Source organism: Pan troglodytes, chromosome 4, assembly GCF_028858775.2.
Source record: "Pan troglodytes isolate AG18354 chromosome 4, NHGRI_mPanTro3-v2.0_pri, whole genome shotgun sequence".
In the NCBI taxonomy this organism is placed as follows: domain Eukaryota; kingdom Metazoa; phylum Chordata; class Mammalia; order Primates; family Hominidae; genus Pan; species Pan troglodytes.
The window spans coordinates 76,773,041-76,787,127 of NC_072402.2; the positions used below are offsets into that span (position 1 = coordinate 76,773,041).

Here is a 14,087-nt window from a genome sequence, read left to right on the forward strand (position 1 = left end):
CACTATACAGCACCAAGGGGGAATGTGTTAAACCATGAGAAACTGCCCCCATGACACAGTCACCTCCCACCAGGCCCCACATCCAACATTGGGAATTATCATTTGAATGAGATTTGTGCAGGGACACAGATTCAAACCATATCAGAGGGCATAATACAGGATGTGGGCACCAGGGAATGGTAATCTCCAGAGCCATTTTTATACTTCTTCCTACAAGAAATATGAAAAAAAATCACAACTATAAAAGCTGTTACTGTAAAAACACACACACGTTTCAGATTATTTGCTATAGAATTCTGTATATCATTACATATCTATATCTGTCTGTCACCTATTTTGTTCTCATACTGCTATGAAGAAATACCTGAGAATAGGTAATTTATAAATGAAAGAGTTTTCATTTATTTCTGGGGAGGCTGCGGAGGCCTCAGGAAACTTACAATCATGGCAGAAGGCAGCTCTTCACAGGGCGTCAGTGAGAGAATGAGTGTCAACAGGGAAAATGCCAGATGCTTATAAAACCATCAGATCTCATGAGAATTCACTCACTGTCATGAGAACAGCATGGGAGAAATTGCCCACATGATTCAATCACCTCCCTCTAGGTGTGGATTATGGGGATTACAATTGAAGACAAGATTTAGATGTGGACACAGCCAAACCTTATCATACATTATTCATTGTTATGGCAGGGAACATGAATGAAACAGTGACTCTTTTTCCACAATTAAAACAATTCAGTCAACCATGTATGTAGTCTCATGTCTCCTATTCTTCACATCTATCAAAAATTTACAAATTTAGGATATACTGCTTATGCTGATAATTTGTTTTTCATCAAATGTATAATGTAATATTAAGCTTGTGGGAAATGATTCCATTAACAGATCCCAGGATGTACTGGAATTATGAAAACTAAGAAATTAAAAAATTATGAAAATTGGTTCTTTAAGAAAGGAATTGACCAAATATCTTTTTCCTCACAATTACCTTATTCAATATTTTCAAAAGTTTAAAGCTGTAAGTAAAATTTTATCATGTTCAAATGCAAATACAGTCATAAAACTACATATTCTATATACTTCAATGGCAATTATGGAGAATTATCGTATAATACAACTAATTTGGTTTGGATCTGTGTCCCTGCCCAAATCTCACGTCAAATTGTAATTCCCAATGTTGGAGGTGGGGCCTAGTGGGAGATGGCTGGATAATGGGGACAGATTTTCCCTTGGATAGATACTGTTTCACAATAGTGAGGAAGTTTTCATGAGATCTGGTTGTTTAAAAGTGTGTGGTACCTTCCTCACCCTTTCTCCTACTCTGACCATGTAAGACTTACCTATTTCCCCTTCAACTTCTACCATAATCGTAAGTTTCCTGTGGCCTCTCCAGAAGCAGAAGTCATCTAGTCATCACGTACAGCCTGCAGAAGCATGAATCAATGGCATATCTTTTTTCTTTATAAATTTCCCAGCCTCAGGTATTTCTTTTGTTTCTTTTTTTCTTTTCTCTCTCTCTTTTTTTTTTTTAGACGGAGTCTCTCTCTGTCTCCCAGGCTGGAGTGCAATGGTGTGATTTCAGCTTACTGCAAACTCTGCCTCCCAGATTCAAGCAATTCTCCTGCCTCAGCCTCCCCAGCTGAGATTACAGGCTGGGATTACAGGCATGCACCACCATGCCTGGGTAATTTTTGTATTTTTAGTAGAGATGGGGTTTCACCATGTTGGCCAGGCTGGTTACAAACTCCTGACCTCAAGTGATCCACCTGCCTTGGCCTCTCAATGTGCTGGGATTACAGACATGAGCCACCAATCCTGGCCTCAGGTATTTCTTTATAGCATTGCAAGTATGAACTAATATAGAAAATTGGTACTGAGAAGTGGGGCATTGCTATAAAAGTACCTGAAAAGGTAAAGGTGACTTTGGAACTGGGTAATGGGCAGTGATTGGAAGAGTGTGGAACTTCCTAGAGACTTGTTAAATGGTTGTGACCAAGATGCTAATAGTGATAGGGACAGTGAAGGCCTGGCTGAGGAGGTCTCAAATAGAAATGAGTAACTTACTGGGAGCTGGACCAAAGGTAACTTTTGTTATGTATTAGCAAATAACTTGGAGTTCCTTTGTCTAGGAAACTGTGAAACTTTGAACTTGAGAGTGATGATTTCAGGTATGTGGTGGAAGAAATCTAAGCAGCAAAGTGTTCCAGAGACAACCTGGCCTCTTATAACAACCTATGCTCATGTGTAAGCAAATAAGTTACCTTATAAGGTAATTTAATTTGTAAACCTTATATAAGGAACTTATGTTTAGAAGGGAAGCTGTGGGAAAACTTGGAAAATTTGCAGCTTAGCTATGTTGTAGAGAAGAAAAGATTTTCAGGGAAGGAATTCAAGGAGGCTGCTGAAATATGCATAATTAAAAGGATGGAAAATGCCGGTAGTCAAAACAATGGGGAAAAGGACTTGAAGACGTTTCTTAGACCTTCATGGAAGCCCCTCCCATCACAGGCAAGGAGGCCTAGAAGGGAAGAATGGTTTCATAGGCCAGGTCCAGGGCCTTACCATCCTGTGCAGCATCAAACACTGCTTCCTGTGTCCCAGCTGCTCCAGCTTCAGCCATGGCTAAAAGGTGTCCAGGTACAGCTCAAACCACTGCTTCTGAGAGTGCAAGTAAGTCTTGGCAGCTTCCACAAAATGTTATGACTGGGTGCACAGAGTGCAAGAGTTGAGGTTTGGGAGCCTCTGCCTAAATTTCAGAGGATGTATGGAAAAGCCTGGATATCCAGGCAGAAGCTTGTTGTAAAGGTGAAGCCCTCACAAGGAACCTCTACTAAGGCAGCGCTGAGGGGAATTGTAAAATTGAAGCACTGTCTAGTGGAGCTGTGGGAGGAAGGCCACCATCCTTCAGATCCTAGAATGGTAGATCCACTGGCAGCTTGCACCCTGCCCCAGGAAAAGCTGTAGGGACTCAATGACAGCCCAGGAAAGCAGTCTTGGGGAATGAACCCCACAAAACCATGGGGCTGGAGCTGTTCAAGGCATTGGGAGCCCACCCCTTGCACAAGTATGACATGGATGTGTGATATAAAGTGAAAGGAGATTATTTTGGAGCTTTAAGGTTTAACTACTGCACTGTTGGGTTTCAGACTTGGTTGGGACAATTAATGTTTTTGTTTTGGCTGATTTCTCCATTTTGGAAGATGAGTATTTACCCAATCATTGTAATCTCTTTCTGTCTTGAGAGTAACAAACTTGATTTTGATTTTACTGGCTTATAGGTGAAAGAGACTGCGTTGTTTCAAATGAGACTTTGGACATTGAACTTTGGTGTTAATGCTGAAATGAGTTATGATTTTGGAGGACTGTTGGGAAGACATGATTGTATTTTGCCATGTCAGAAGGACATGAGATTTAGAGGAGTCAAGGGGTGGAATGATATAATTTGGGCCTTGTCCCTACACAAATCTCATGTCAAATTGTAAATCCAATGTTGAAGGTGGGGCCTGGTGTGAGGTGACTGAATCATGAGAGGAGATTTTCACCTGGGTACTGTGTTGCAATAGTCAGTAACTTCTCAATAGATTTGGTAGTTTAAAAGTGTGTGGCACCTCCCCCTGCCTTCCTTTTTCTCTGCCCATGTAATTATTGGCTGATTCCTCTTCACCTTCCATTGTGATTGTAAGTTTCCTAAGGCTTCCTCAGAAGCAGAAACAAGTATGCTTCCTGTACAGCCTGCAGAACTGTGAGCCAGTTAAACCTCTTTAAAAAATTACCCAGTCTCAGATATTTCTTAACAGCAGTACGAGAATTTTCTAACATAAAAAATTTTGATGGGGCCTGGTGGCCCATGCCTGTAATCCTAGCACTTTAGGAGGCCTAGGCAGGTGTATCACTTGAGGTTGAAAGTTCAAGACCAGCCTGGCCAACATAGTGAAACCTTGTCTCTACAAAAAATATAAAAATTAGCTGTGCATAGTAGTGTACACCTGCAATCCCAGATACTCAGATGGCTGAGGCATGAGAATCTCTTGAGCCTGTGAGGCGGAGGTTGCAGTGAGTCAAGATCATGCCACTGCACTCCAGCCTGGGTGACAGAGCGTGACTCTGTGTTAAAAAAATAATTGATACTGAGGAGTGGGGCATTGCTCTAAAGATATCTAAAAATGCGGAAGCAATTTTGGAGCTGGATAATAGGCAGAGGTTGGGAAGATTGTGGAGGACTCAGAAGAATACAGGAAGACAAGGGGAAGTTTGGAACTTCCTAGAGACTTGTGGAATGGTTGTGACCAAGTGCTAATTGTGATATAAACAGTGAAGGCCAGGCTGAGGAGGTCTCAATAGAAATGAGAAACTTATTGGGAACTGGACAAAGGTAACTTTTATTATGCATTAGCAAAGAACTTGGAGGCATTGAGCCCCTTTCCTAGAAAACTGTGGAACTTTGAACTTGACTATAATGATTTAAGGTATCTGGTGAAAAAAGTTTCTAAGCAGTAAAGTATTCCAGAGGTAGCCCGATGGCTTGTAACATCCTATGCTCATGTGTGTGAGCAAATAAATTACCTGAAATTGGAAATTATATTTAAAAGGGAAGCAGAGCATACAAGTTTGGAAAATTCTCAGACTGGTCATGTTGTAGAGATGAAAAGCCCATTTTCAGGGGAGAAATTCAAGCAGGCTGCACAAATTTGCATAATTAAAAAAGTAAATGCTCACAGCCAAAACAATGAGAAAAAGGCTTTGAAGTCATGTCAGAGACCTTTGTGGCAGTGCCTCCTATCAGGGGATGAAGGTCTAGGAGGGAGGAATGGTTCATGGACCAGGTCCAGGTCCTCACCACCCTGTGCAACCTTGGGACACTGCTTCCCACGTTCCAGCTGCTCCAACTCCAGTTGTGGCTAGAAGGTGCCCAGGTACAGCTCAAGCCATTGCTTCAGAGGGTGCAAGTCATAAGCTTTGGCAGCTTCCACCTGATGTTAAGCCTGTGGGTGTGCATAGTGCAAGAGCTGAGAATTAGGAGCCTCCATATAAATTTCAGAGAATGTATAGAAAAACCTGGATGGCCAGTCAGAAGCTGCTGGAGGGATGGAACCCTCACTGAGAACCACTATTAGGGTAGTGTAGAGGAGAAATGTGCAATTGGAGCCTCCACACGGAGTCCCCACTGGGGTACTGCCTAGTGGAGCTGTGAGAAGAGGGCCACCATCTTCCAGATTCCAGAATGGTAGATCCATTGGCAACTTGCACCCTTCCCTGGAAAAGCTGTAGGCACTCAATGCCAGCCCATGAGAGCAGCCTTTGGTGTTGAATCCTATAAAGTCACAGGGGTGGATCTGCCCAAGACTTTAGGAGCCCACCCCCTTGCCCCAGTTTGCCCTGGATATGTGATGTGAAATCAAAGATGATTATTTGAGACGTAGTGACTCCTCTGCTGGGTTTTGGACTTGTATGGGGCTAGCAACCTTCAATTTTGGCGGATCTTTCTTTTGGGATGTGAGTATTTAGCCACTGCCTGCCTGTACTCCCATTGTATCTTGGAAGTAACCACTTGATTTTGATTTTACAGGGTTATGGGTGGAAGGATTTTCCTTTTCTCAGATGAGTCTTTGGACTTTGAACATCGATGTTAACTTTGGCATAAGTTACTGTGGCAGGCCAGGCCTCACTAACAACTGTTTCAGTACTAAGTGGTTAAGTTAAATATTAAAAGCCAGTGCCCTTATACAAAGGCTGGGATGTAATGAAAGCCCATCAGGAGTTTTACCTAGGCCTTTTCTGGGCCTTAAAGCATGGCAAAATAATGATGGAATTCTTAACAGGACCCATTTAGGATTAAACAAGTTTTATTGTGGGTCTGAAGAACCCCCCAGGCCTCCACAGTCAAGTTTATTGGGGGTCTGAAGGAACTCCTCAAATCTCTGTGATTTAGCAGGAGACAAGATAAGGATAATCACCCCAGCACCTGGACCCATTTAGATTAAGTATTTACTGAGGCTCCAGAGGAAGGTCTTCAGGACTCAGAGCTTAGTTATAGATTAAAAGAAGTTAATCACTTATGTCTTTAGATGAATGCACAGTTACATGTAGACATATAGCTTTGAATGTATATAAGCTCTGGAAAACTTTGAATTTTGAGGTGGTCTGGTGATAATTTCCAGGACTTCTCTCTGTAACCAGTTACAGATATAAAAACTCTCTTCCTCCCCAGTTCATGTCCATCTCATTATTGGGTCACGAGAAATAGCAGCCTGACCCTCAGTTTGGTCCGGGAACATTACGACTTTGGAGGACTGTTGGGAAGGCATGACTGTATTTTGCAATGTGTGAAGGACATGAGATTTTCAGGGGTCAGGGGTGGAATAATATTGTTTGAATTTGTATCCTTGCCCAAAACTCACTTTTAATTGTAATTCCCAGTTTTTGAGGTGGAGCATGGTGGTAGGTGATTGAATCATTAGGGTGGATTTTCTGCTGGGTACTGTGTCACAATAGTTAGTAAATTCTAATGAAATATGATAGTTTAAAAGTGTGTGGTACCTCCCCTGCCCTTTCTTGTTTCTGTTCTGGCCATGTAAGATGTGGCTGCTTCCCCTTTACCTTCCACAATGATTGTAAGTTTCCTGAGGCCTCCTAAGAAGTGTAAGCTGCTATGCTTCTTGTATAGCCTGCAGAACCATGAGCCAATTAAGCCTCTTTTTTTTAAAATAAATTACCCAGTTTCAGGTAATTCTTTATAGCAGTGCGAGAGTGGACTAATACAACTATATTGCCCAAAGTGACTTAGCTGGGTTTCTGGCTCCAGAAACATCAGGCCAGTTACGTCAATAATTGAGCTGTTGTCTCTCAGCTTTGATCTCACCTTTCCATGTCCTACTCTACATCTTCAGCCCATGGAGGGAAGACTCTGAAGATTGCATCCCAGCTCACTCCCTTTTGGGCTCTGCTAATAGTGGACATATAGGGATACTGGAAGGCTTCAGGGGCAAAAAAGGACTTGTTCCTTCTTGCTTGCTCCCTGTTCTTCTTGTAAACACAACAGCTATGTTTTTTTTTTTTTTTAATTGTAGCAGTGATGGTTTTAAGACCAGGAATTGTTTTCTGTTTGCAGCTTTTCTAAATAACTGGAGCTAGCCTCACTGGGCCCCTTCACAGATATTAGGACTGGCAGGCTGGTGATCTCTCCTCAGAGGTCTAATTTCAGCTCTGTGGATTCCCTCTCTGAGTTCCTATGACATTAATACCAGCTAAGCAGGATTCTTCTTCTCCTTCCCCACAAGCCTTGCACAACCCCCACCTGCAACGCTCTAACTTTTATCAATTCTTTCTTCTTCCTTTTGTTTCCTTAGCCTAGGAGTGGTAGTTGCTTTCCTTAGCTACTAACTCTAATATCTCAGTGTCTCTCATTTGCCTTCTCAGTTCTCCAGTATCTGGTTAACTAGTCTTTATTTTCAATTTCCTTGGTTAGAATAATTGAATAGTTAAATAACTGAATGTGACTTCTGTCAATGAAATAAGTCAAACTCTGTAAAATATTTAAAGAGATTCATTCTGAGTCAAATATGAGTGACTGTGGCCCATGACAGCCCTCAGGAGGTCCTGAGAACATGTGCCCAAGGTGATTGGGGTGCAGGTTGGTTTTATACATTTTAGGAAAGCATCAGACATGAGACATCATTAAGAAATACACTGGTTTGGTCCAGAAAGGCAGGACAACTTGAGGCGGGGGTGGGGGATGGGGGGGGCGCAGGGATAGTGCTTCCAGGATGTAGATACATGTAAACATTTTCCGGTTTACAAATGGTTGAGTTTGTTTAAAGACCTGGGATCAAAGAAAGGAATGTCCGGGTTAAGATTGTGGAGACCAAAGTTTTATCATGCCTCCAGGTAGCAGGCTTCAGAGAGAACAGGTTTTAATGTGTTTCTTCTCAGACTTAAAGTCAAAGTTTTGTCAAGCCTCCAGGTAGCAGGCTTCAGAGAGAACAGGTTTTAATGTGTTTCTTCTCAGACTTAAAGTCAAAGTTTTGTCAAGCCTCCAGGTAGCAGGCTTCAGAGAGAACAGGTTTTAACGTGTTTCTTCTCAGACTGAAAGTCGGTGTTGATATTAATGCTGGAGAGGTATAATGAGGCATGTTGGACCCCCACTTCCTATCATAGCCTGAACCAGTTTTTGAGGTTAAGTTTTAAAAGAACCCTGGCTGAGGAAGAAGTCGATTTAGATGGTTGGGAGGGCCTTATAATTTTATTTTTGGTTTATACTTCTCTTTCCATACTGAAGTTCAACTGATATATCAAGTTATTCAGACCATTTTTCCATAGGAAATAAATTTTAAAAGCTGGATTAAAAAAGAAAAAAAATCTTAAAAGCATCAAAGAGCTAACAGCATAATAAGAAATTACCAAGCCAAATTCAAAAGAAAAGCTGGAACACTTGGAGGCAAAAGGAGGAAAGAACCTTTTGCTCCAAGGGTTTGTTGATCCCTGGTAGACTTGGACTTAGGTTTTGGTTGTGAAAGGGGTAAATGTCAAACCCAGAGATGAAAAGGCTGCATATTCAAATTACTGGTGAACTAGAGACAATTCTATCCCTCCTCCCCTACCCCCATGGATCTGCACGGCATGCTGCCTTGGTGCTGAGCAGAGTAGGAGTTTTAGAAAAAAGATAAATAGATAAATACATAAAAAGAAAAGAGAAGAAAAAAACAAAAGGAATCTTATCCCTGAGAAGCTGTCATTATGGGTGTGGAAGGAAAGATAAAATGGGACAGAGAAATATGTAGACGAATAATGAAAATGTTTGGATAATTTTCTAGAATTGATAAAATGATACCAATGCATAGATTCAAGAGTTTAAAGTAAGAGATACATTATACAGAAATTTTAGAATCCCAATGACAAGAGAAACATCCTTAAAGCTGCCATGGGTGGGGGGGACTGAGGGAGATAGATTAAATTCATGGAGCCCTAGTTAGACTCCCAGCAATTTTTTATGATACACAAAAATGGAAACAAAAAAGATGGTGGAAAGATATCTTCAATGTGCTAAAAAGAAGTAGTAAATTTATCTTTTAATTATGAGCATGAAAAAAGTCACTATCAGGGAAAAGAAAAGGAGAAAATTCTCACTGTCTGATTCTCAATAGAGGAAATGCTATAGGATGTACTTTAGGAAGAGGTGATTCCAGGAAGAAGGTCAGGGTGGAAAGAAAATACAAAGAACAACAGGAATGGGCTGGGCACCGTGGCTCACATCTGTAATCCCAGCACTTTGGGAGGCCGAGGTGGGTGGATCACTTGAGCTCAGGAGTTCAAGACCAGTCTGGCTAATATGGTGAAACACATCTCTACTGAACATACAAAAAAAAATAAGCTGGTTATGGTGGCGGGCACCTGATATTCCAGGTACTTGGGAGGCTGAGACAGGAGAATCTCTTGAACCTAGGAGGCAGAGGTTGCAGTGAGTCACTGCACTCCAGCCCGGGCAACAGAGGGAGACCCTATCTTAAAAAAAAGTAAAGGGAATGGAAAATACATGGATATATCTAAGCAAGCATTGGGAATATAAAATTTAAATAATAATATATGATGAATATAATTATTGTTATATATAATTTGATTGGGTGCAGTAGCTCATGCCTGTAATCCCAGCACTTTGGGAGGCTGAGGCAGGTGGATTGCATAGGCTCAGGAGTTTGAGACCAGCCTGGGAAACATGGTGAAACCCTGTCTCTACAAAAAATACAAATATTAGCCAGGCATGGTGGCATGCACCTGTAGTACTAGCTACTCGGGAGGCTGAGGTGGGAGGATGGCTTGAGCCTGGGAGAGGGACGTTGCAGTGACATGAGATCACGCCATTGCACTCCAGTCTAGGTGACAAAGCCAGATTCTGTCTCAAAATACACACACACACACACACACACATACACACACGCGCGCACACACGCACACCCCTTTCACAATATAGTTCATAATAAAGTTTACACATTATATGTTCCCATGGTATGATCACTTAGCTTCAATCTTTGTACCACAGATAAGTATTGAAGATGTTAAATGGCAGATAGAGGCATTAATAAATTACACCCAAAAAGCCCTAAATGATAGCTGCATGAGTATCTCTTTGCTAAATAATGAAGTCATGTTTATGAGGAAAGCTGTGCTGCCAAACCTTGTGGCTTTAAATATACTCAAGACAGCCCAAGGGGGAACCCGCACTATCATAAAAACTGAATGTTGTGTTTATATTCCAGATGAATCTAAGAACATAACCTAACTTATGACTAATATGAAAACCCAGATAACCAGCCTGTCAGATCCAAAACCCTCACTAATCAATTGGTTAAATGGTTGGTTTGAATCTTTGGGAACTTGGTGGCAGAAGCTAAGTGATCATATCATCGGAATACTGAATGTGTCCAACAAGATTTAAAGAAAAAAGGCTTGCTGATTTTGGCAGGGTTTGAATTACTCGTCCTTGTACCCAAGCATAACCTAAAAAACATTGTCCTAACCACCCTGGAAGTAACCACAGACATAAATTAGTGCCACACAGCCAATATGTCCCATCTGGAGCTACTCAATAAATACCTAGTCCCTGCACCCAATCAGTGGCATGCCAGTCAGTGTCTCGTAATATGATAATGTGGTCACAGCATTCTCCAGCTATCCACCCCATATCTCCTGTACTTTTTGTCCATAGGTTCTTCGTGTGGTTTCTTTGCTCCCAGTACAAAGAAGCATTTTGGCTGAGTTGGCCAAATGAAGGGGTGAGACAGATAAATCCATCCCAAATTTGCATTATCCCATTTTGAAAATGGGCTGTTGTTTGGGGTGTGGTTACCGCTTCCTGTTTTTGTTGAGAGGATGCTAAAGTGAGAGCTAATGAGCTGATCCTTTCCATTGAAATACCTTTCCTATGTCCCTTGTTCTTAAACATGTTTTTAATGGGCCAATTCTATATATTGTCTTTTGTTATGCCATTACTAAGGATACCAGACCATTTCTGTGATGTAATAAATTTTTGGTATTCTATCCAGTCGTGACCTTGGAAGGCGGATACCCACCATGGCAGACCAGAGCCACTGGAAAGAGGCATGAGTCCACATATCCAGTAGGTGTCCTTTTATAATCTGTCTGCGTAATCCTGAGCCCACTGTAGAAACAGGTTCATTTCATTGGCATCTGTGATTGGCAGTGGCAAGAAGATGTAGGGACATAGGATCAATGATAGCAAGGTTGTGAAATTCACTTCAGTTACTAAAGGATATTAAATCAGATAGTTTAAGTGCCTGTTCTTTCTAAGACAGGAGTTGCTGTTATATCCTATATATAATTGTAATGGACAATAATTGTAATGGTTATTGTACAATAAACACAGGCATTCCTTTGTATACATGCCTGGTCCTGTGTCTTGGGGTCAAACAGTCCACAACAGCTGTCATCTGCTTTTAATCCTGGGTTGAAGGTTGATGTTTAGTAAACTGGAGGTAAAGGTCTTTGTTGGGAGTTACAGTCCACTCAGGAGGTTGTGCCTTTCTAAGATGAGAGATGTGAATCCATGAGTCTAAACCCTCTAATTTTGCGGCACATGGATTTGTCAATGGTACCTGGTATGGGACCTTCCATTGTGGTTGAAGGGAATCCTTTATTAGATGTCTTTTCCAATAGACAAAATCTCTGGGTTGCAGATCATGATAAGTCATCTCATCTTCTGGGAGCACACTGTAAAAGGAATTCTTTACTAAATCTTGGCTTTTTGAAGAGATGATAAATGAGTCCCTCACAATATTGCAATGTATCTCCCTTGAGAAAAGTTGGATTGGTTATCTTCATTTCCATACACATGGCCTTCCTGTTCTAATTTCATAAGGGGACAGTTAATGTTTACCGAAAGTGGTGGATTGGGGTGTAAGCAGCACTAGGGGGGATGCTTTGGGCCAGGGGAGGTGAAATGCCTTCGTGAACTTAGATATGTTTTAATTATTCCATTGGGCCTCTCCACCAGGCCTGAGGACCAGGGATGGTAGACACAATGGAAATGTTAACATATGGGCTGAATTTTACAAATATTTTGAATAGCCTGGCCAGTAAAATGAGTTCCTCTGTCACTGTGAAGTTCACAGGGGACTCCCGACAATGGCATAATTTTTTTCTAGTAGATTTTTTCCAGCTGCCATAGCAGTTACTTGCCTGCAGGGAAAAGCAACCCAATGGAAAAACATGCAGACCATTACTAAAACATACTTGTAATTTTGAGATAATGGCAGCTGGATAAAATCAATCAATACCTTAAAAGGTCCAGCTGGAAAAGGAAAATGACCCTTGGCCCCATGGAGGGAATTTCCTGGGTTATATTTGGGACAAATGTCACATCAAGAGTAAACTATTTGCCACCATGAAGGACGGTTTCCAGTAATATTTTTTTACACCAGGGTTTCATTTTATCTGGATTCCAATGGGTTTGATTATGAATATATTCCATAAGGGCACCTGATATGCCATTGGAATAATGGATTTATCATTAGGTCCACACCATATTTTAGTTTCGGGAGTCAAGTATTCCCCTGCTTGTTTCCAAGTGGATTTCTCCTTTGATGGAGCTGTGCTCTCGGTTTCTTTAAACATGTTTTTAAGTGTTTCAGGTTTTATGGGCATTTCCTGTATTGGTGCTGGTGGCTTGAATGCTGCTCTTTCAGCTGTGGCATCAGCCAATTGGTTACCCTGATTCTGTGGAGTCTAGTTTTGAGTGACCTGGGATTTTTATAATTGCCAAATGTTTTGGTTTTAGAATAACTCCTAACAGCTCTGATTCTTATTGTACATTTTTTTTTTTTTTTTGAGATGGAGTCTCTCTCTGTGGCCCAGGCTGGAGTGCAGTGGTGTGATCTCGGCTCACTGCAAGCTCCGCCTCCTGGATTCATGCCATTCTCCTGCCTCAGCCTCCCGAGTAGCTGGGAATACAGGCGCCCGCCACCATGCCCGGCTAACTTTTTTGTATTTTTAGTAGAGACGGGGTTTCTCCGTATTAGCCGGGGTGGTCTCAATCTCCTGACCTCCTGATCTGCCTACCTTGGCCTCCGAAAGTGCTGGGATTACAGGCGTGAGCCACCGCGCTCGGCCTATTGTACATTTTTTATGGGTTGCTTTGAGGAGGTTAAATATTCTCTCTCTTTCCATAGCATCCCAAAGTCATGAGCAACCCCAAAAGCTGTCAATGTAAATGTTTGAAGCCTTCTCTTTTACCAGTTGACAAGCTCAAGTCAGTTAGGGTAATCAATTTGGCAACTCCACTTGAGCTGATCTGGCTTAGGGAAGAGGACCGGCTTCAATTACCTCCGTAATGAAACCACAGCATATCCTGCTCTAAAATTTCCATCCTCTCCTCTTAAATAAGATCCACCTGTATACCATTCTATTTTGGCTTTATCCAGTGGCATCTATTGTAGGTCTGCCCTGGGGGTAACAACTCAGTCAATCATTACAACATAGTCATGAGGGATTTTGTCGAAAAGGCCCAGCAAGAGAGTGGCTGGATTAAGATCACTGTAGTGGGAAATAGTTATATTGGGAGATAATAAAAGCCAAAATTTATAAGAGGCTAACCAGCTGACAGACAGATCTTGAGTATGATGACAGTTTAGAAGGGTCTCCAGAGAATGCAGCACAAAAATGGTAAGGGGGTAACCCATAATAATTTCTTCAACAGACTTGTACAGAAGGGCCATAGCTGTGATTGCTGTCATACAAGGAGGCAGCCTTTGAGCCACAGGGTCCAGCTGTTGGCTACAATTGCCAATAGGTCTCTGATGATCACCATGTTTCTGGGTCAGTACTCCAAATGCAGTACCCACAATTTCATGTGCAAAAAGGGAGAAAGGAAATTTGTAGTTTGGGTTTTCTAAGGCTGAGGCATCGGTTAGAATTTCCTTTATTTGTTGTACAGCTGATTGTCCCTCTGGAGTCCACATGATGGGATCAGGTTGTTCATTTTTTTACGTATGCATACAGAGGTTGAGCCATAAGGGAGAAAGTTGGTATCCAGTTTCTATAATAGCCTGCCAGGCCCCAAAATCCTCTGAGTTGTTT

The 14,087-nt window shown here is 41.7% G+C and overlaps 1 protein-coding gene across 3 annotated transcripts in view; it reads left to right on the forward strand.

Moving 5' to 3' along the window:
- The first annotated feature begins 11,027 nt into the window (after positions 1 to 11,027).
- The window catches only part of UGT3A1 (UDP glycosyltransferase family 3 member A1), a 51,420-nt gene continuing 48,360 nt past the window's right edge, over positions 11,028 to 14,087 (forward strand). For 2 of the 3 annotated variants that reach the window (XM_016953425.4, XM_063811308.1), the window contains exon 1: positions 11,028 to 11,112. The gene's annotated coding sequence lies outside the window, so the exon portion shown is untranslated. The remainder of the gene's footprint in view (positions 11,113 to 14,087) is intronic. The other variant, XM_063811306.1, reaches the window with a different exon arrangement.